Source organism: Lactuca virosa, chromosome 3 (genome assembly GCF_052849685.1).
Source record: "Lactuca virosa cultivar CGN04683 chromosome 3, Lactuca_virosa_CGN04683_v6, whole genome shotgun sequence".
Lineage (NCBI taxonomy): Eukaryota > Viridiplantae > Streptophyta > Magnoliopsida > Asterales > Asteraceae > Lactuca > Lactuca virosa.
Window position 1 is genome coordinate 442,678,015 of NC_136428.1, and position 17,655 is coordinate 442,695,669.

A 17,655-nucleotide genomic window follows, 5' to 3' on the forward strand; every position below is an offset into this window, starting at 1 on the left:
ATACTAAGTCAAGAGAATACTAGAACAAGTACATTTGAGTTAGAACACTATAGGAGTATTCTATGATACTATAACGCGATAACAAGTTCAAAACATACCAAGTTAATTACATTAGAATACTATGGGAGTATTCTGTGACACTATGACACGATAACAAGTTTGAAACATACTAAGTACCTTACATTAAAATACTACAGGAGTATTTTAGGCACTATACAAATAACTTATGTGATAACTTAAAAGACCCTTACGGATAGGTCTATAATCTTGCAATGTATACTTCCAAGGTTATATATAATTGAGATTTTATAGACTTAGAATTTGTGATCTACGCTTCACTACCTGTTCCTTGTTTGGTTGTGGTTTTGGAGTAGGATCACTTATTCGAAGGTCTATTCAATCTTAAGTTATATACAATTTGTACACATTGTGAAATTATAGGAGGACTCTGTAAGGATCACCCCATAAAGTTACCTTAAATCTCATAGATTCTTTAGTCACTTCCATTCTCGCACGAAAAACCCAGATAAGATGTAACCACTTCCTCATAGTAGACAACAGAAGAGTTCAGGAGGAACAAGAGCCAGTTCACGAGAAGTTTTCAAAGAGGGATCAACCGAAGTAACCAAAACGTCTTACACGTCACACTAATAAATAATAATCATGTTAACAAATTGAGCGAGTGGAAACACTACTCACATTATGTGTTAGGATTATTTTCTTACATGGAACTGGTAACAGTTATTCAGGTAACAGATATTCATTCGAGGATAGCCATTTCAAATTCATAGAGTTTATTAGGTATAGACTCTTTTATGAATTATTTCCAACACCCTGTGGAAGTCAGGACTAAATACATTCAGACCAGGATTAACTTAGATTAAATATCACTCGTACCATACCTACTTCTACCCACCGCCCCGGGCATATCTCAGGAGTGTCGTCTAAAACATTGAGAATGGTCCGGAAAAGCGTGAAACTAATTAGTACATTTAAAATGATGGAATACGACTAGCAATGAGCATCATTTCTCACGAGATCATTTTTCGCCATGCAACAGAATCATGTCTACACCAGGAAGGAACCAGCCAACAGGCGAGGCACCAATTCTGCAGATAGACACTGCTACTTTCCAGGCTGCGGTCACAGCTGCTGTGACAGCCGTCATGGCACAGCTCAATGCTAACAATGCCAGCGGAAGCAGAAGCAGTGCCGGCAATGCTAATCACAATCACGATCAAGGGTGACCGCTAGTGTGTGGTGACAAGGACACCCCCGATCACAAACCTAAGAGCAGGAAGCGAAAGTCCTGGTATAACAAGGCAAAAAGGCCGGCTCAAGGTTCTAACATGAGACGACAACCCATGACTACCCCCGTAGCCACAACATCAGTCGCAACATCTGGCACTTCAGCCACCACTACCACCCCCGGCAAGCAATATGCAGGAAATCTCCCAAAGTGCGACAGATGCACTTACCACCACAACGGAGCTTGCCGAGAGCTGCAATGCACAAATTGCAGCAGAAAGGGGCACACTGCCCGTTTCTGTAGGGCGCCGACACGGTCAATTCCACAAGTGAACTTGGTCTGTTTCAAGTGCGGCAAATCGGGACACTTTAAGAGGAACTGTCCAATGGAGAGGGAAGACGCAGAAGCTCGTTCCTGCGAAACCCCAACTCAGCACATCACTTCAACCACCGATGCAGGTATAGTTCAGGTATGCCATGCAGGTGGTGAAATGGGTCACGCCAAGAGAGACTGCCCAACAGAGGGAGGCGACGGAGGAGGAGGAAGAATCTAACAAAAAGACATAAACGAACCGCGAGGAATCCCGCTTTTGAGATTTTGGTACGTCTTAAAAACAAGTATTGGTTTAAAAACTTAATTTATAATAATATAAGACTGAAACTTGGGGATAACACCTAAAAGTAATTTTAATAACTCACTGTTCGAAACAAGTCACAATATTCAAGAGAACTAAAGGATCCGTTTAGAGAAGCTATGATGGTTGAGCATATACATCAGGGTTGTGCATAACTAAGAGGTTGCAGACTTAGAGTGAGTGATTCCGCCTTAATTCATGTTCCTCGTTTGGTTGTGGATTTGAGGCAGAGTTACTCAGCCGACTGTCTTATCCACCTTAATATTCATAACTTGTATATGATAGACGATCGTAGTGGTACCAAGGAGGATCATGATATGAAGTATCATCGCCAGTTATCAAAACACTTTCATTTATATGTACTCGCTCATCGCGGTACGATACGTAGGAGTTTTAACATCAAAAGGAAAACAGAAAGCACTAGAACATTTACAAAGAGTACATTTTCGAACACACTAGAAGTACACTTTCGAACACACTAGAAGTACACTTTCGAACGCACTAAGAGTACGCAGTCGAACGCACTAAGAGTACATTTTCGAGCACGCTATGAATACATCATCGTATAACATATGTTTCTTTCAGATTGGCCAAACTCTATTCAGCAAAGAGTCCGTTGCTATCATTCGTCATGAATTGGCGTGGTCCTCACCATACTAAGTTCATATGTTTCTATCACCTCGATCATCAAGTTCTCGAAACTTCCGTCATTTCGTATCGACAGTCCGACCTAAATCTCAATTTTATCTTTCGTATTCTAAACCCCGAAGTACTCGTGCGAAGAGTACTTTGTCCTTCGAAGCCTTGCCATCGTATGTCCGCAGACCGTCATGAAATACCGCTCGTCCAGAAGACCAAGTTCAAGCACAGAGGCTAAGGATGAATACAGCCTACCTATTACTACACAGTGTATACGCGAGGGTGGTATATGATTATGATTACACAGATTTAGTATGTGTGTTTCCGCCCTATCTCCTGTTCCTTGTCTGGTTGTGGACCTGGAGCAGAGTCACACATCCGACCGTCTTACTAATCCTAATTATATACGACCTGTATACACGAGGTAATGATAGATAGACCAAGTACGAATCCTATCATGAACACCAGGGCAAAGTTGCCAGGTCTACGAGTGGGTATTCTGCATATCAAAGGAACGCAACTCCAGTATTACTATGAAGAAAGAAAATTTCGGGACGAAATTCCCTCTAACGGGGGGATGATGTGACGACCTGAAATTTTTTTGCTTTTAAAACTCAGTCAGTCAACTCAACAGAGTGTCAGACTCATTGGTAATGAGTTCTAGCCTGGTTAAAGGTCATTCTAAGGAGTTTAAGACTAGTACACTTAAGGAATAAGTGTTAGAATGTACCTGCTGGAGACACTGTGCAACAAATCAAGCCTTAACCCCATAGCAAGGAGTTCACGGCCACCAGGACAATGAGTTTACGGCCGTAAACTCATGTGGCCGTAAACTCAAGGCTATATATGTGGTCCTTGGTCATTTTCAGCCATTTCTCACCTTCCAACCTCAAGAACACTCCAATTCTCTCTCAATTATCATCCCGATCTTCATCCTAGATCTTCAAAAACGTAAGTGTTTTTCCCTTGATTTGTGGTTACACTTCATCTACTAGTTACACTCTTTGATTTCATCCATGGAAACATTCATTTCAACTAGATCTTCAAATCTTCAAGTTTCACCAAGAACACCAAGAACACACACACTAGTGTTCTTGGCCAAAATCGACCCTTCCAAGCTTCTACATCGTAAGTACTCTTCCCTATACCTCATATTCAGTTAAGGTTCATGCTTAGAACTTTGAAATCATCAAGAACACAAACCTAGAAGGAGTTTACGGCCAAGCAATCTCCCTTGGCCGTTAACCCCTATTAAGGTGTCATTTTGGCCCTAAACTCTTCCTAAGGCTTAGATTCGAGGCTACAACACTCCCATGTGCTTTGTAAGACTTTGAATCATCCCCAAACTCATCATTTAGAGAGTTTACGACCCAAGAGTAAACACCCTTGGCCGTAAACTCCAAGAATGGTCAAGTTTTGGACCTTAAACACTCCTATGACTTTGCTAACGTTTGGGACATGTAAGCCTTTGAAACTCCTTACCTTTGAGACCCTAAAAGTGACCATCAAGAGAGTTTACGGCCAGGAGTAAACTCCCTTGGCCGTAAACACCTCAACACACTCCATGGAGTTGGTCTTTCTCACCATTGTGTAGAGTAAAATCCCCTCAAGCTTCCCTAGCCTTCAAACAACCTCATATGCAACTATGACCATGAGTTTACGGCCGTAAACTCCCTTGGCCGTAAACACATGGCCGTAAACACCAAGTCATGGCCTTAAACACTCTTTAGTTGAATCACGTGTGATTCCAACACTTGGCCAAAGTGTTTCCTAGTCCCGTGAGGTGTTTCCTTGCATTTGGTTGCTTCCAAGTACTATATTTATGTCAATACATGCCAATGTATGTCATTTAGGACTTGTTGTGTCTCGGGACTTCATTCGTGGAGCTTCTCATCCTTACACGCGTATTCGTTGAGTCACCTACATCAGGTGAGTTCATACGCCGTAATGAATCTTTTAACTGTTTTGAATGTTTTAAGGGGGGGAATACAAGTTGAACACAATGTTAATTGTGTAATTGTTTGTAATAAACATTTTCAAAAGGATTATTTATATCATTTATAAGTTTTCAAAACGTCTCAAAGACTCTTTTCAAGTTATGTTACTTTATAGTTTAACAAAACTCCGTTTTTAAACTACAAGCATAACTTAGTAGTAAAACAAGTATTTTCAACAACAGTTCAAGTACATTACTAGTAAACTATAATAGGTATAGTTTAAGGATTCACAACATACTATAACACGTACATAGAGGAACATACTATAACACGTACATAGAGGAACATACTATAACACGTACATAAAGGAACATACTATAACACGTACATAGAGGAACATACTATAACACGTACATAGAGGAGCATACTATAACAAGTACATAGAGGATCATACTATAACAAGTACATGGAGTAACACACCATACTAAGTACCGGGAAAAAACCACGTTAATATATCTTGCCGGGTTTGCATTGACACTGGTACGATTTCACGTACCAGGACTAACAGGCACGAGGTGATAAACCTAATAATATATCTTGCCGGGTTTGCATTGACACTGGTACGATTTCACGTACCAGGACTAGCAGGCACGAGGTGAGAAACCTAATAATATATCTTGCCGGGTTTGCATTGACACTGGTACGATTTCACGTACCAGGACTTGCAGGCACGAGGTGATAAACCTAATAATATATATTGTCGGGTTTGCATTGACACTGGTACGATTTCACGTACCAGGACTAGCAGGCACGAGGTGATAAACCTAATAATATATCTTGCCGGGTTTGCATTGACACTGGTACGATTTCACGTACCAGGACTAGCAGACACGAGGTGATAAAATATCATAATATACCTTTATGCTTACGAATGAGTTCACATTAAACCTTTAATTAACCAACTTAGGACTAAAGGCTATTTTAGACTCCCTGATGTGTATTGTACATTTAATATTACCTGGAGTCTGTATTTATTACTTAAGACTCCGCGAGGTGTATTGTCCATTTAATACTACTTGGAGTCTGTATTTTATTACTTTATAGCAAGCAGTGTCACTGCTGAGGTAAAACATTATTTTTCCCTATTACATTTACTTTGTGATCTTCTCACATATCCATTAATGTATATACTATATTTAGTTAATGATAGTCTCGCTTGGGAAAATACACACTCATACAAGAAACAAACACACATAACATATGATGCCTTGGTATGAGGCTACGTCTAGTAGAAAGGACTACATTGCTAACCTTATGATTCCTTAATTTATACGTCAAAGGATACATATATATCAATAGGATCCGACAGGTAATAGGATGTGTGCTCTCCGCTTCATTTCCTGTTCCTTGTTTGGTTGTGGACTTGGAGCAGATTCACCCAGTCTATTATCTATTCGACTCTAGATATATATATATGTCCAGTATACATTGAGTCATCATAAGGGTACCAGGTATGGGTCAAGTCATAGGACACAGAGTTAATGCATAGTTTTCTAGTACAGAACATACTCCCCTAATCAGAACTTTTGGTATACAAAACTAGAAACTTACCAGTAAAGGGTTTAATCCATTTTAGTAAACCAGGATAAACTTAAAGGACCTTAAGTGATTATAGAAGTAATCAATGTGGTCACCATTTTATTATAAGAAATAAGGATTTTCTTAAAGAATATTTTCATTAAATATAAAGGAACCATTACAACTAACTCCATGTGTAACAAGTGAACACGTCAGAGTTATATACAATAATGATCTAACAAACAATGGGATGTGTACTATCCGCCTTACTTCTTGTTCCTTGTTTGGTTCTGAGTTAGGGTAGATGCGCACGGTCGATTGTTTGTTTACTCTGAGTTTTATATCACTTGTATCCATTTAGTACTCATAGAAAGGATTGTAGAATCATTTTTACCTATCTTTCATCAAGGCAGGAAATATAGGATTTCCTGGAGGAACAGGCGAACTTTTCTAAACAGAACTTACCACTCACTATATTTTCAACTACATGTTTCAACAGCAGTTACCCCAACGTTTTATAACTTACTTACATCACTAAAATCTTATGAACTCACCAGCTTAATTGCTGATCAACCCTTTCAAATAACTTGTATTCTCAGGAGCCTAGTAGACAGGTACTCGCACTGGGATTCAGAAGATGGAGCAGTATAGCTTCAAGTCTTAATTTTTATTTGCTTATGTATTCTATGTTTCGTGAACACACACCTTGTAAACACTTTCTCTCTAATGATATGGTTGTTCATTACTTTGCTTACTATAATGCATATCTTGTGATACTAAACATGATGTCCTCCACCCCAGAACGTTTCCAGCGTTCCGGTTTTGGGGTGTGACACTCACAGCTTCAGGAGCAGTTGGGGAAGGGATTTATCAGATCGAGTAGCTCGTCGTGGGGAGCTCCGATCCTTTTTTTCAAGAAAAAGTATGGTTCACACCGGATGTGTATCGATTACCGGGAGTTAAACAAGCTGACGGTCAAGAACCGTTATCCACTTCCGAGGATCGATGATTTATTCGATTAGTTGCAGGGGGCATCTTGGTTCTCCAAGAATGAATTGAGATCTGGGCATCATCAGATGAGATTTTGCGAGGGGATATTCCGAAGACGGCCTTTAGAACTCGTTATGGTCATTACGAGTGCATGGCGATGCCTTTCGGGCTCACCAACACACCGGCAACGTTCATGGATCTCATGAACCGAGTGTGCAGGACTATGTTGGACAGGTCAGTGATCGTGTTCATCGACGACATCTTGGTGTATTCGAGGTCTGAAGAGCAGCATGAGGAGCATCTGCGAGAGGTTCTTGGAGGTATTGAGGAAGGAGAGGCTTTACGCCAAATTCTCCAAGTGTGATTTCTGGTTACGGGAGGTCTAGTTCCTGTGACACCTCGATAATCAGAACAGGATATTGGTCGACCCGGCTATGATTGAGGTAGTTATGAGATGGGGAATGCCGAGATCCCTGTCCGAGATCAAGAGTTTTTTTGGTTTGGCCGGCTACTATCGGAAATTTATCAGGGATTTCTCTAAGATTGTAACGCCCCGTTTATTTAAATAAATTAATAAATGAAAGTTTGGGACTAAATTGAAAAGGATTTCGGAGGCCAGGGTGCGTTTGGTAATTTATGGACTTAAATAGAAAAAGATTTGAAGATTTAAGGGTTTATTTGTAATTTAGGGGTCTATTATGAAAGAAATTTATGGGATAAGGGCTTAAAAGGTAAGTTTTGGATGCAGTTGTAAAGATTTCTGAAGGCAGGGTTAAAAGTGTAAAATATGGATTCGTTTGAAAGAAATGAGGGAAAGGAGGGGCTTAACTTGTCATTATGGGGCAATGTTTCGTGATTCAGGTATATAACCCAACATAACCGGGTGCCAAACCCTAACCCTAATGAGAGAGGCAGCCGTCACCCCCCCCCCCCCCCCTTCCTTGCCTCCGGCGCCGTCGCCACCATCCACCCATCCGTCTTCCGACCACCTTGCGCCATCTATCAGTCCTTGTCACAGGCAGCAGCGAGAACCGGCGTGGAGGACTTGTGACGGCGGAGATGAAGTGTAATAAGTCGATAGCGCCTGCCGCCGCTATCTCCGGCAGTTGGCGCCGATGCTGCTGCTGTTCTGTTGCCAGCGACGACGTGCGAGGGCTGTTGTCTCGGTGTTTCGTTGCTGCGGTCCCGATGCCTACTCCGGCCGCCGCCTTCTGTCCAACTGCCACCTTCTCCCACTGTGTAGTATCCGTCGCCGGCTACCAAGGTTGTGTTGCTGCCGCTCGTCGTGCGCTACCTGGCGGGAGGCCGTTTCCAGATCTATTGCGTGCTGGGTTGTTCGCTGGCAACTGAGAAGAACCACCATGGTGGCTGTCGCTATTAACGCTGTCGGGGTCGCCATTTCTGCCTTTTTCCGCCGCCATGGGCCGCCGTGGGAGGTAGCTGTGGTGTATTTATGGGTGTGTGTTCACATGTTAATGCTGTTTCCGTTAGTTATGAGATTGTATGTGTGTTTTGTTTAGCCGGAATTCCCAAGAACAGCCACTGCCACCACCGTGAGGTGGTGGCTGCCGCCAAGCACCGCCGCCGGCCACCATGGTATGGCTGTGTGTGTGAGTTAATTAGTGTGTGAATTAGTTAGTGTGTGTGTGTGTGTCAGTGAGTGTGTGGATTATTTTGGATAAAGTTTGTAACTGTAATTAGCATTGAATAATTATAATAATAAAAATAACCACCACCGTGAGCCGCCATGAACCACCACTACCCGAGGTGGTAGTGGGTGGTGCCCCTCAAGCAAACCCTAATTGGCCTAGCAAAATCCTAATGGGCTTAAGGATTAGTTTTGGGCTTATTGGGCCATGTTTGGGTGAAAAACCCTAATTAGGGTTTAGAAAACCCTAATTGTGAGTAATTGGGCCTTAGACTTATTGGACCCACTTTTGGGCTATTGAGATTGGATTGTGTATTAAGCCCAATTTCTCCATATCATTTATCTAGTAGAGTAAAGGACTTAATGGATTAAGTCCTTAATGGGTTAAGTAAGAGACACTTAACCCTAGTTATCATTTTATGTGAAACCCTAATTTCACTTGGGCTTTGTGTTGGGCCATCCAAGAACAAGCAAATGGACTAGAATAATTTAATGGGCTTTAGGATAAGACCCATAGGACGGTGTGGGCCCAATTTAGAAAATTGGGCCATAGATGGGCCATAGTTGGTGTAGCACCTGGTTCCTGGTATGTAAATTTATCTAAGTATTTTGCATTTTTAGCCTTGGACTCGACGAGTTGTAGGCCCGACTCGCCGAGTAGAGCCGGGACATGGAACACGTTTAAGTTGGCGACTCGGCGAGTCCATATTCTGGACTCGGTGAGTCCCCGCTGTCTGGTGAAACCCTAATTCCAAGGGTTTGCACCCTATTTAAACCAACCTTATGCGCCCCAACCTCGCCCCCATTCACCCTCAGAGCCCCCTATATCGTTCTAACATCGTTCCTTGTGAAATTGAAGTGCTTGGTGTGATTTCTTGAAGACTTTGAGAGAGAAAGGAGAGTAGATCAAGAGGAGAGGAAGGAGGCCAGGCATCTTGGTGTTATTTCAGAGATTTCCTTGAGGTATAACTCAGTTTCCCTCTGTTTTCATGCTTATAGTCCCTTAGAGCTCCATTAAAGTCCTTCTTGAGCCATTTCCAAGCTTGGGTATGAACTAGGGTCTGTGATAAGCTGATTAACCTTTAGATCTAGGCATGATTGAGCTCCAGGAGCTCGAATCCACTGCCTTTATGAAGCCATATTGCATGAAAGCCCTAAATCTACTCTTTTAGTGCATTTTGAGCCCTAAAACCTTCATTAGTGTTTATTTACACGTAAAGTTGGAAATTTTACGTGTTAATCAAGCCCTAGGAACCTAGATCTACATATGGAATGAGCTGGATCCAAGCAAAATCGAGTATATAATAGTGGCATGTGGCCGACTCGGCGAGTCGTTCATCGGACTCGGCGAGTCGAGTCACGAGTCCTCGAGTTTTCCCCTTTTCGTGTTGCTGAGTGGAGTCATGAGTCATGGGGGGGGGGTGACTCAGTGAGTCGGAAGCCAGACTCACTCATGGAGGAACTCGACGAGTCAATGCCCTGACTCGGCGAGCGTCAAGAACAGACTCGGCGAGTTGTTCATACGACTCGGCGGGTCTCAGCATAGAATGTTCTTCGGTTGAAGATGAACTCGACGAGTTGTTCATACAACTCGGCGAGTAGGATGAAGGACTAGTGGTCATCGGTTTAGAAGGAAACTCGTTGAGTCAATGCCTAACTCGACGAGTAGAGACGAGATTATGGTCAATCGAGTGGATAGGGACTCGGCGAGTTGGCAAGCCAACTCGGCGAGTCGGGTCAACTGGAAGTTGACTTTGATTTTGACTCTTGGTTTAGTTAGGGGTAAATGGTCATTTTACCCTGAGGTCGGTTAGCAGTATTTGACTGAGTGTTTTTGTGGGAATTATAGCCGGAGGATTTCCGGAGCAGCAGCAGCAGCAGAAGTCAGTCAGTTCCCACGCAGATCAGCAGCCACTTTGAGGTGAGTTACCTTCCAGTAGCGGTGGGTCTACGGCCACAATGCCGGCCCACCAGTAGGAGTTGCATGATAGATGATTGTCTCTGTGATATTTATCTAGGGTTGTTACTACCTGTGATATGTTTATGTGCTAAAATGACATGATGCTATGTACTAGTGACTGTAGGGGGAGATAGTCCCCAGATTACCGGCCAATAGGGTCGAAGGGGCGGTCGTGCCCAGCCATGCTAGATAGATTATGTGATAAATGTGTTATGTGGTAGTAGTAAGGGGGTGAAATAGTCCCCAGTACCCGGTCGAGAGGACCGAAGGGGAGACCAGCACCCAGATATGCTAGTCAGTACCCGGTCGAGAGGACCGAAGGGGAGGCCAGCTCCCAGATATGCTAGACAGTACCCGGTCGAGAGGACCGAAGGGGAGACCAGCACCCAGATATGCTAGTCAGTACCTGGTCGAGAGGACCGAAGGGGAGGCCAGCTCCCAGATATGCTAGACAGTATCCGGTCGGGAGGACCGAAGGGGTAGGTCGGGCACCCAGATATGCCGGACAATATATGTATGTTATGTAACTGTATGGTAGGTGGTATGATGGGGGAACTCACTAAGCTTTGTGCTTACAGTTTATAGTTTTGTTTTCAGGTACCTCTTCGTCGAAGGGGAAAGAGCTGGCGCGGTAGCGGCACATCATACACACACATTGATTTCCGCATCATGAGTTATTCTGGGATTTGTACTCTGACATTATTATGTTTTTATAAAATGGTTTCCGGACACGCGACATTTTTATGAAATGATATGATCAGTGAATGTTTTATTTCTAATGTTTGCTAAGTATATGTTTCAAAAATGAATTTTTTTTGGCTCGTATTTTGGGATGTTACAAGTTGGTATCAGAGCCCTGGTTTGAGGGAGTCGGACACACCTTCGGGGGATGTCTGGACTCAAATCGAGGGATTAAAAGATTTTTATAAAGAAATGATTTTCTAAAGACTGAGTAAAAGAGTTTCGAGAAAGAACGAGGTGTGTGATGTGCGCGACCGGCCGGGCTCAAGTAAGTTTTCCCCAAAGTACCCATACAAGTTTATGTTATGATTATCAGTTTCAGTTTCAGTAGAACATCATGCTAGAATAGGACTAAGGATCTAGGAATGATGCCTTATGTGCCTGCTTTATGTGTTCCAGCTTTATGAGAATTGCATGCTAGTACCGAGTAGACAGTAGTAGGATAGCCTGTTTAGGTTATGCCTGATAGTATGAGCTTAGCAGTGTATGCTAGTACAGATCAGTCGATATGATAGCCATAGTAGTATATACTTGATTATGTGTACTCAATGTCTGAATGCTGCTTGCTATGTGCTTTTAGGAGTTCTAGTTGTCTTTCACTAACTAGTAAACGAATATGTTAAGATACATATTGCAAGGACTAAATAATTTCAGAGGGTTGGGTCTAGCCCTATTTCGCAGCTCTTGTTTGAGTCCAACCGTTGTAGGGTAGGATCCCTCATTCGAAGAATTATCTAGTCTGAGTAATATGTAATAGTATTCGCGAGCTAGTTAGGGGAAGAAAGCAGGGACTTCTTATGCAGCTGAGGGCGGAGAGTGGGTTGGCGACTTCCTAGGGCGAGCCTAGGATGAGATTAGCATGAGATCAACAGTAGTAGTAGGGACTTGGTGGAGTCGTGGCAGTTCTTGAGGAAAGTACGGATAGATGTGGAAGGTAGTATGGGCCCGTACTACTGAAAGCAGAGGATCCGTACTTGAATTAAGGAAGGCTGAGGCGAGACCAGGAACCTTGCAGTAGACGTGATCCCTTCAGATGTATCAGTACCACTGACAGTTGTCGCTATGTATTGCAGAATGGTGGTACTACGCTCGAGGCCAGCAGTTGGCAGTTCAGGAGAGGGATCGGGTTCGGGATCAAGTTCCGAGCCAATAGACGAGAGGCTACGCGAGTTCATCGCATCAGAGATCACCAGAGGCATCCTTGATTCGACCCCCATTATCTTCGGGTCGATCATGGAAGGGATAGTGGAGTTGATGGAGGATCGCCTCAGGGCATTCAGGAGCGACATGGCATCTGGCCAGTCAGGATCTCGCACACTGTCCTTCAAGGACTTCCGGGGAAGTGGTGCTCCGGATTTTCACGGGGCGAAGGACCCCATAGCTGCCAGGCGATGGATTGCAGACATTGAGTCTGCACAGTTGACTAGCTTCTGCCCCAAGGGGTCGAAGGTGAGATTTGCAGCAGGATGTTTGAGAGATCGAGCTAGGGATTGGTGGGAATCCGTTGGTGACTCGTTGGGAGCCTCGGCTGTTGAGGCTATGACCTGGTCGGACTTCGTGACCAGGTTCAGGGCAGAGTTTGCGCCGGCTGTCGAGCTTCAGCAGCTGGCCAGGGAGTTCCTAGATATGAGACAGACGACGGAGACTGTGGTGGAGATCACCGCCAAGTTCCAGGAGAGGGCGTTACTGGTGCCCCAGTACGCAGGTGATGAGGATATGAGGAGGACCCGCTATCATGACATGCTACGAGCTGACATTCGGGAGCATGTCAGTTTTTCAGCTTGCCCTACCCTGGACTCTATGGTTGCCAGGGCAAGGGAGAGGGAGATAGACCTGGAGCACATTCGGAAGAGAAAGGCGGAAGAGGGGCATGTTATGGGGGCTTCGGGGAAGAAGCCCAAGGGACCAGATGCGGGGCCGAAAGGCAAACAGGGGCGGGGCCGATGCAGGAAATGCGGCAAGACGCACGAGGGAGCGTGCAAGTTGGGATCGTCAGGCTGCTACAAGTGCGGCAAGTTAGGGCACTTCAGCAGGGATTGTACCGCCCCTGCACCCGTGTTATAGACGTCAGAGTTGCTGTGTTTCCACTGCAACCAGAGGGGCCACAAGAACGCCAATTGCCCCCAGTTGACAGCAGTAGCGCCAGTAAAGGCGCCAGCTCCAGCGACCCTGCGGATTACCGATGGCCGGCAGGGCAAGGCAGAGGCTCCAGTGGTGAGGAGTCGGGCATTTCAGCTGACTAACGAGGAGGCACGCGCTGCACCCGATGTGGTGACGGGTATGATTCTTTCCCTCTGGTTTATTTTTATGATGTTTATGTTATTAATATGTGCTCTTTTTAGGATCGTTCCATGTGAACGGTATCCCAGTACATGTACTGTTTGATTCGGGTGCTACCCGATCATTCGTTTCTCTTGCGCTTAGCAAGAAGTTTTCTGAGTCTTCGGGTATGTTGGATTGCCCTCTAGAGGTCAAGATTGCGGACGACCGATCAGTGCGAGCATCTGAGGTCTTCCGAGATTGTGTGCTGAGGTTATTTGAGGATCGCTACTTGGTAGACTTGGTTCCCATTCCATTGCGTGGGAACAAGGTGATTATAGGCATGGATTGGCTCAGCCCTAATGGGGCAGTGATCGACTGCGCGCAGCAGTTGGTGCGGATCAGGACCCCAAGTGGGGGAGAGCTGGTGATTCAGGGCGAGAGGCCACAGCGAGGACCGGCCTTATGTTCAGCAACGAGTGCTAGGCGTTACCTTCAGCAGGGTTGCGCAGGTTATGTCGCGTATGTTATGGATACCCGGGAGGCGGGTAGGGCGACGGTGGGCGATGTGCCCGTAGTACGAGAATTCGCGGATGTATTCCTCGAGGAGTTGCCAGGGATACCTCCGGAGCGACAGGTGGAGTTCAGGATCGACCTAGTCCCTGGTGCGGCTCCGATAGCCAAGGCACCGTATCGGTTGGCTCCTCCTGAGATGCAGGAGTTGTCTACACAGCTTCAGGAGTTGTTAGACAAGGGTTTCATTCGACCGAGCAGTTCACCCTGGGGAGCCCCGATTCTGTTTGTGAAGAAGAAGGATGGGTCGCATCGTATGTGTATAGACTATAGGGAGCTGAACAAGGTAACGGTGAAGAACCGTTACCCACTCCCGAGGATTGACGACCTCTTTGACCAGCTTCAGGGAGCATCTTGGTTCTCCAAGATAGATTTGCGTTCAGGGTATCATCAGATGAGGGTCAGGGAGGAGGATGTGTAGAAGACGGCGTTTCGGACGCGTTATGGCCACTATGAGTTTGTGGTGATGCCTTTCGGGCTCACCAATACTCCTGCCGCGTTCATGGACCTCACGAACCGCGTGTGCAGATCGATGTTAGACCGGTCTGTGATAGTGTTTATTGATGATATCTTGGTTTACTCCAAGACGTAGGAGGAGCATGAGGAGCATGTGCGAGAGGTTCTAGAGACCTTGAGGAGGGAGAACTTGTACGCCAAGTTCTCCAAGTGTGATTTCTGGTTGCACGAGGTGCAGTTTCTTGGGCACCTTGTCAACCAGAACGGGATTTCGGTAGATCCGGCCAAGGTAGAGGCCGTGATGAGATGGGAGGTTCCGAAGTCTCCATCTGAGATTCGGAGTTTCCTGGGATTAGCTGGCTACTATCGGAGATTCATCCAGGATTTCTCCAAGATAGCATTACCCCTGACCAGGCTAACGAGGAAGGCTGTGGTCTTTCGTTGGGGGCCTGAGCAGCAGGCAGCGTTCGAGACACTGAGTCAGAGATTGTGCGAGGCGCCAATCTTAGCCCTGCCAGAGGGCATGGAGGATTTTGTTGTGTACTACGATGCATCCATCTCAGGTTTGGGCGCAGTATTGATGCAGAGGGGGCACGTCATCGCCTACACGTCGAGGCAGCTGAAGCCTCACGAGGCGAACTACCCGACGCATGATTTGGAGTTGGGGGCTGTTGTGTTCGCCCTCAAGATGTGGCGACATTACCTCTATGGGGTTCGATGTACGATTTACACGGACCACAAGAGCTTGAGGTACCTCATGGATCAGCCGAATCTGAACATGAGGCAACGTCGGTGGTTGGACGTGGTAAAGGATTACGACTGCGAGATCCTTTACCATCCGGGAAAGGCCAACGTGGTGGCCGATGCGCTTAGCCGCAAGGCGGCACCGATCAGGGATATCTGTCTGAGGATGACAGTGGTGACTCCGCTTTTGGAGCGGATCCGGGAGGCTCAGCAGGAGGCTATGAAGGAGGAACATCGGAAGAGCGAGCGGATTGTGGGACAGGTTTCCTCCTTCGACTATGATAGTCGAGGGTTATTGACACTACACCGAAGGGTGTGGGTACCGTATCACGGGGGTGTGCGTCAGGTTCTGATGGAGGAGGCGCACAAATCCCGATTCTCCATTCATCCCGGGGCAACGAAGATGTATAGAGAACTTCGTCTAGACTATTGGTGGCCCTGCATGAAGCGGGATGTAGCATGGTATGTTGAGCGGTGCTTGACCTGCAGGAAGGTCAAGGCCGAGCACCAGACGCCACACGGCAAGATGCGGCCATTGGATATCCCGCTGTGGAAATGGGAAGACATCACGATGGATTTTATCACCAAGCTTCCCAGGACCGCACGGGGAGTGGATTCTATATGGGTCATCGTGGATCGGTTGACCAAGAGCGCTCACTTCATACCGATCCAGGAGAGTATCTCGGCAGAGAAGTTGGCCAAAATCTACATCCAAGAGGTGGTGGCGTGGCATGGAGTGCCAGTCTCCGTGATTTCAGACAGAGATGTACGGTTTACTTCCAGGTTTTGGAAGAAGTTCCATGACGAGCTGGGTACTCGTCTACATTTTAGCACTGCTTTTCACCCGCAGACCGATGGTCAGAGTGAGCGGACCATCCAGACTCTGGAGGATATGTTGCGGGCGTGCGTACTAGACTTCAGTGGTAGCTGGGATACCTATCTTCCTGTAGCTGAGTTTTCGTACAACAACAGCTACCACGCGAGTATCGACCGACCTCCCTTCGAGATGTTGTACGGGAGGAGGTGCAGGACCCCGATATGCTGGGGTGAGGTAGGCCAGAGGGTCATGGGGAGCACCGAAGTGGTGCTCAAGACGACCGAGAGGATCCAGCAGGTTCGGATCAGGCTTCAGACTGCACAGAGTCGGCAGTAAAGTTATGCTGACAAGCGCCGATCAGACCTGGAGTTCCAGGTCGGGGATATGGTCCTCCTGAAGGTGTCACCATGGAAGGGTGTCATCCGATTCAGGAAACGGGGCAAATTGGGCCCCAGGTACATTGGACCCCTCAGGGTTCTGGCCCGGGTTGGCAAGGTGGCATATAGGCTGGATCTGCCAGCCGAGCTCAGTCAGATCCACAACACCTTCCATGTCTCCCAGCTGCGGAATTGCCTAGTGGATGATTCAGCGGTGGTGCCGTTAGAGGATATCCAGGTTGACGACAGCCTGAATTACATTGAGCGCCCAGTCGCAATCCTCGACCGGAAGTCGAAGGATCTGAGGAACAAGAGGGTGGAATTAGTGAAGGTACAATGGCAGCACCGAAAGGGTTCAGAGTGGACTTGGGAGCCGGTGGAAGAAATGATGGAGCATTACCCCGAGCTGTTTCTGGACCGAGCAGCAGACTTCGAGGACGAAGTCTAAAATAAGTGGGGGAGATTTGTAGCACCTGGTTCCTGGTATGTAAATTTATCTAAGTATTTTGCATTTTTAGCCTTGGACTCGGCAAGTTGTAGGCCCGACTCGCCGAGTAGAGCAGGGACATGGAACACGTTTAAGTTGGCGACTCGGCGAGTCCATATTCTGGACTCGGCGAGTCCCCGCTGTCTGGTGAAACCCTAATTCCAAGGGTTTGCACCCTATTTAAACCAACCTTATGCGCCCCAAGCTCGCCCCCATTCACCCTCAGAGCCCCCTATATCGTTCTAACATCGTTCCTTGTGAAATTAAAGTGCTTGGTGTGATTTCTTGAAGACTTTGAGAGAGAAAGGAGAGTAGATCAAGAGGAGAGGAAGGAGGCCAGGCATCTTGGTGTTATTTCAGAGATTTCCTTGAGGTATAACTCAGTTTCCCTCTGTTTTCATGCTTATAGTCCCTTAGAGCTCCATTAAAGTCCTTCTTGAGCCATTTCCAAGCTTGGGTATGAACTAGGGTCTGTGATAAGCTGATTAACCTTTAGATCTAGGCATGATTGAGCTCCAGGAGCTCGGATCCACTGCCTTTATGAAGCCATATTGCATGAAAGCCCT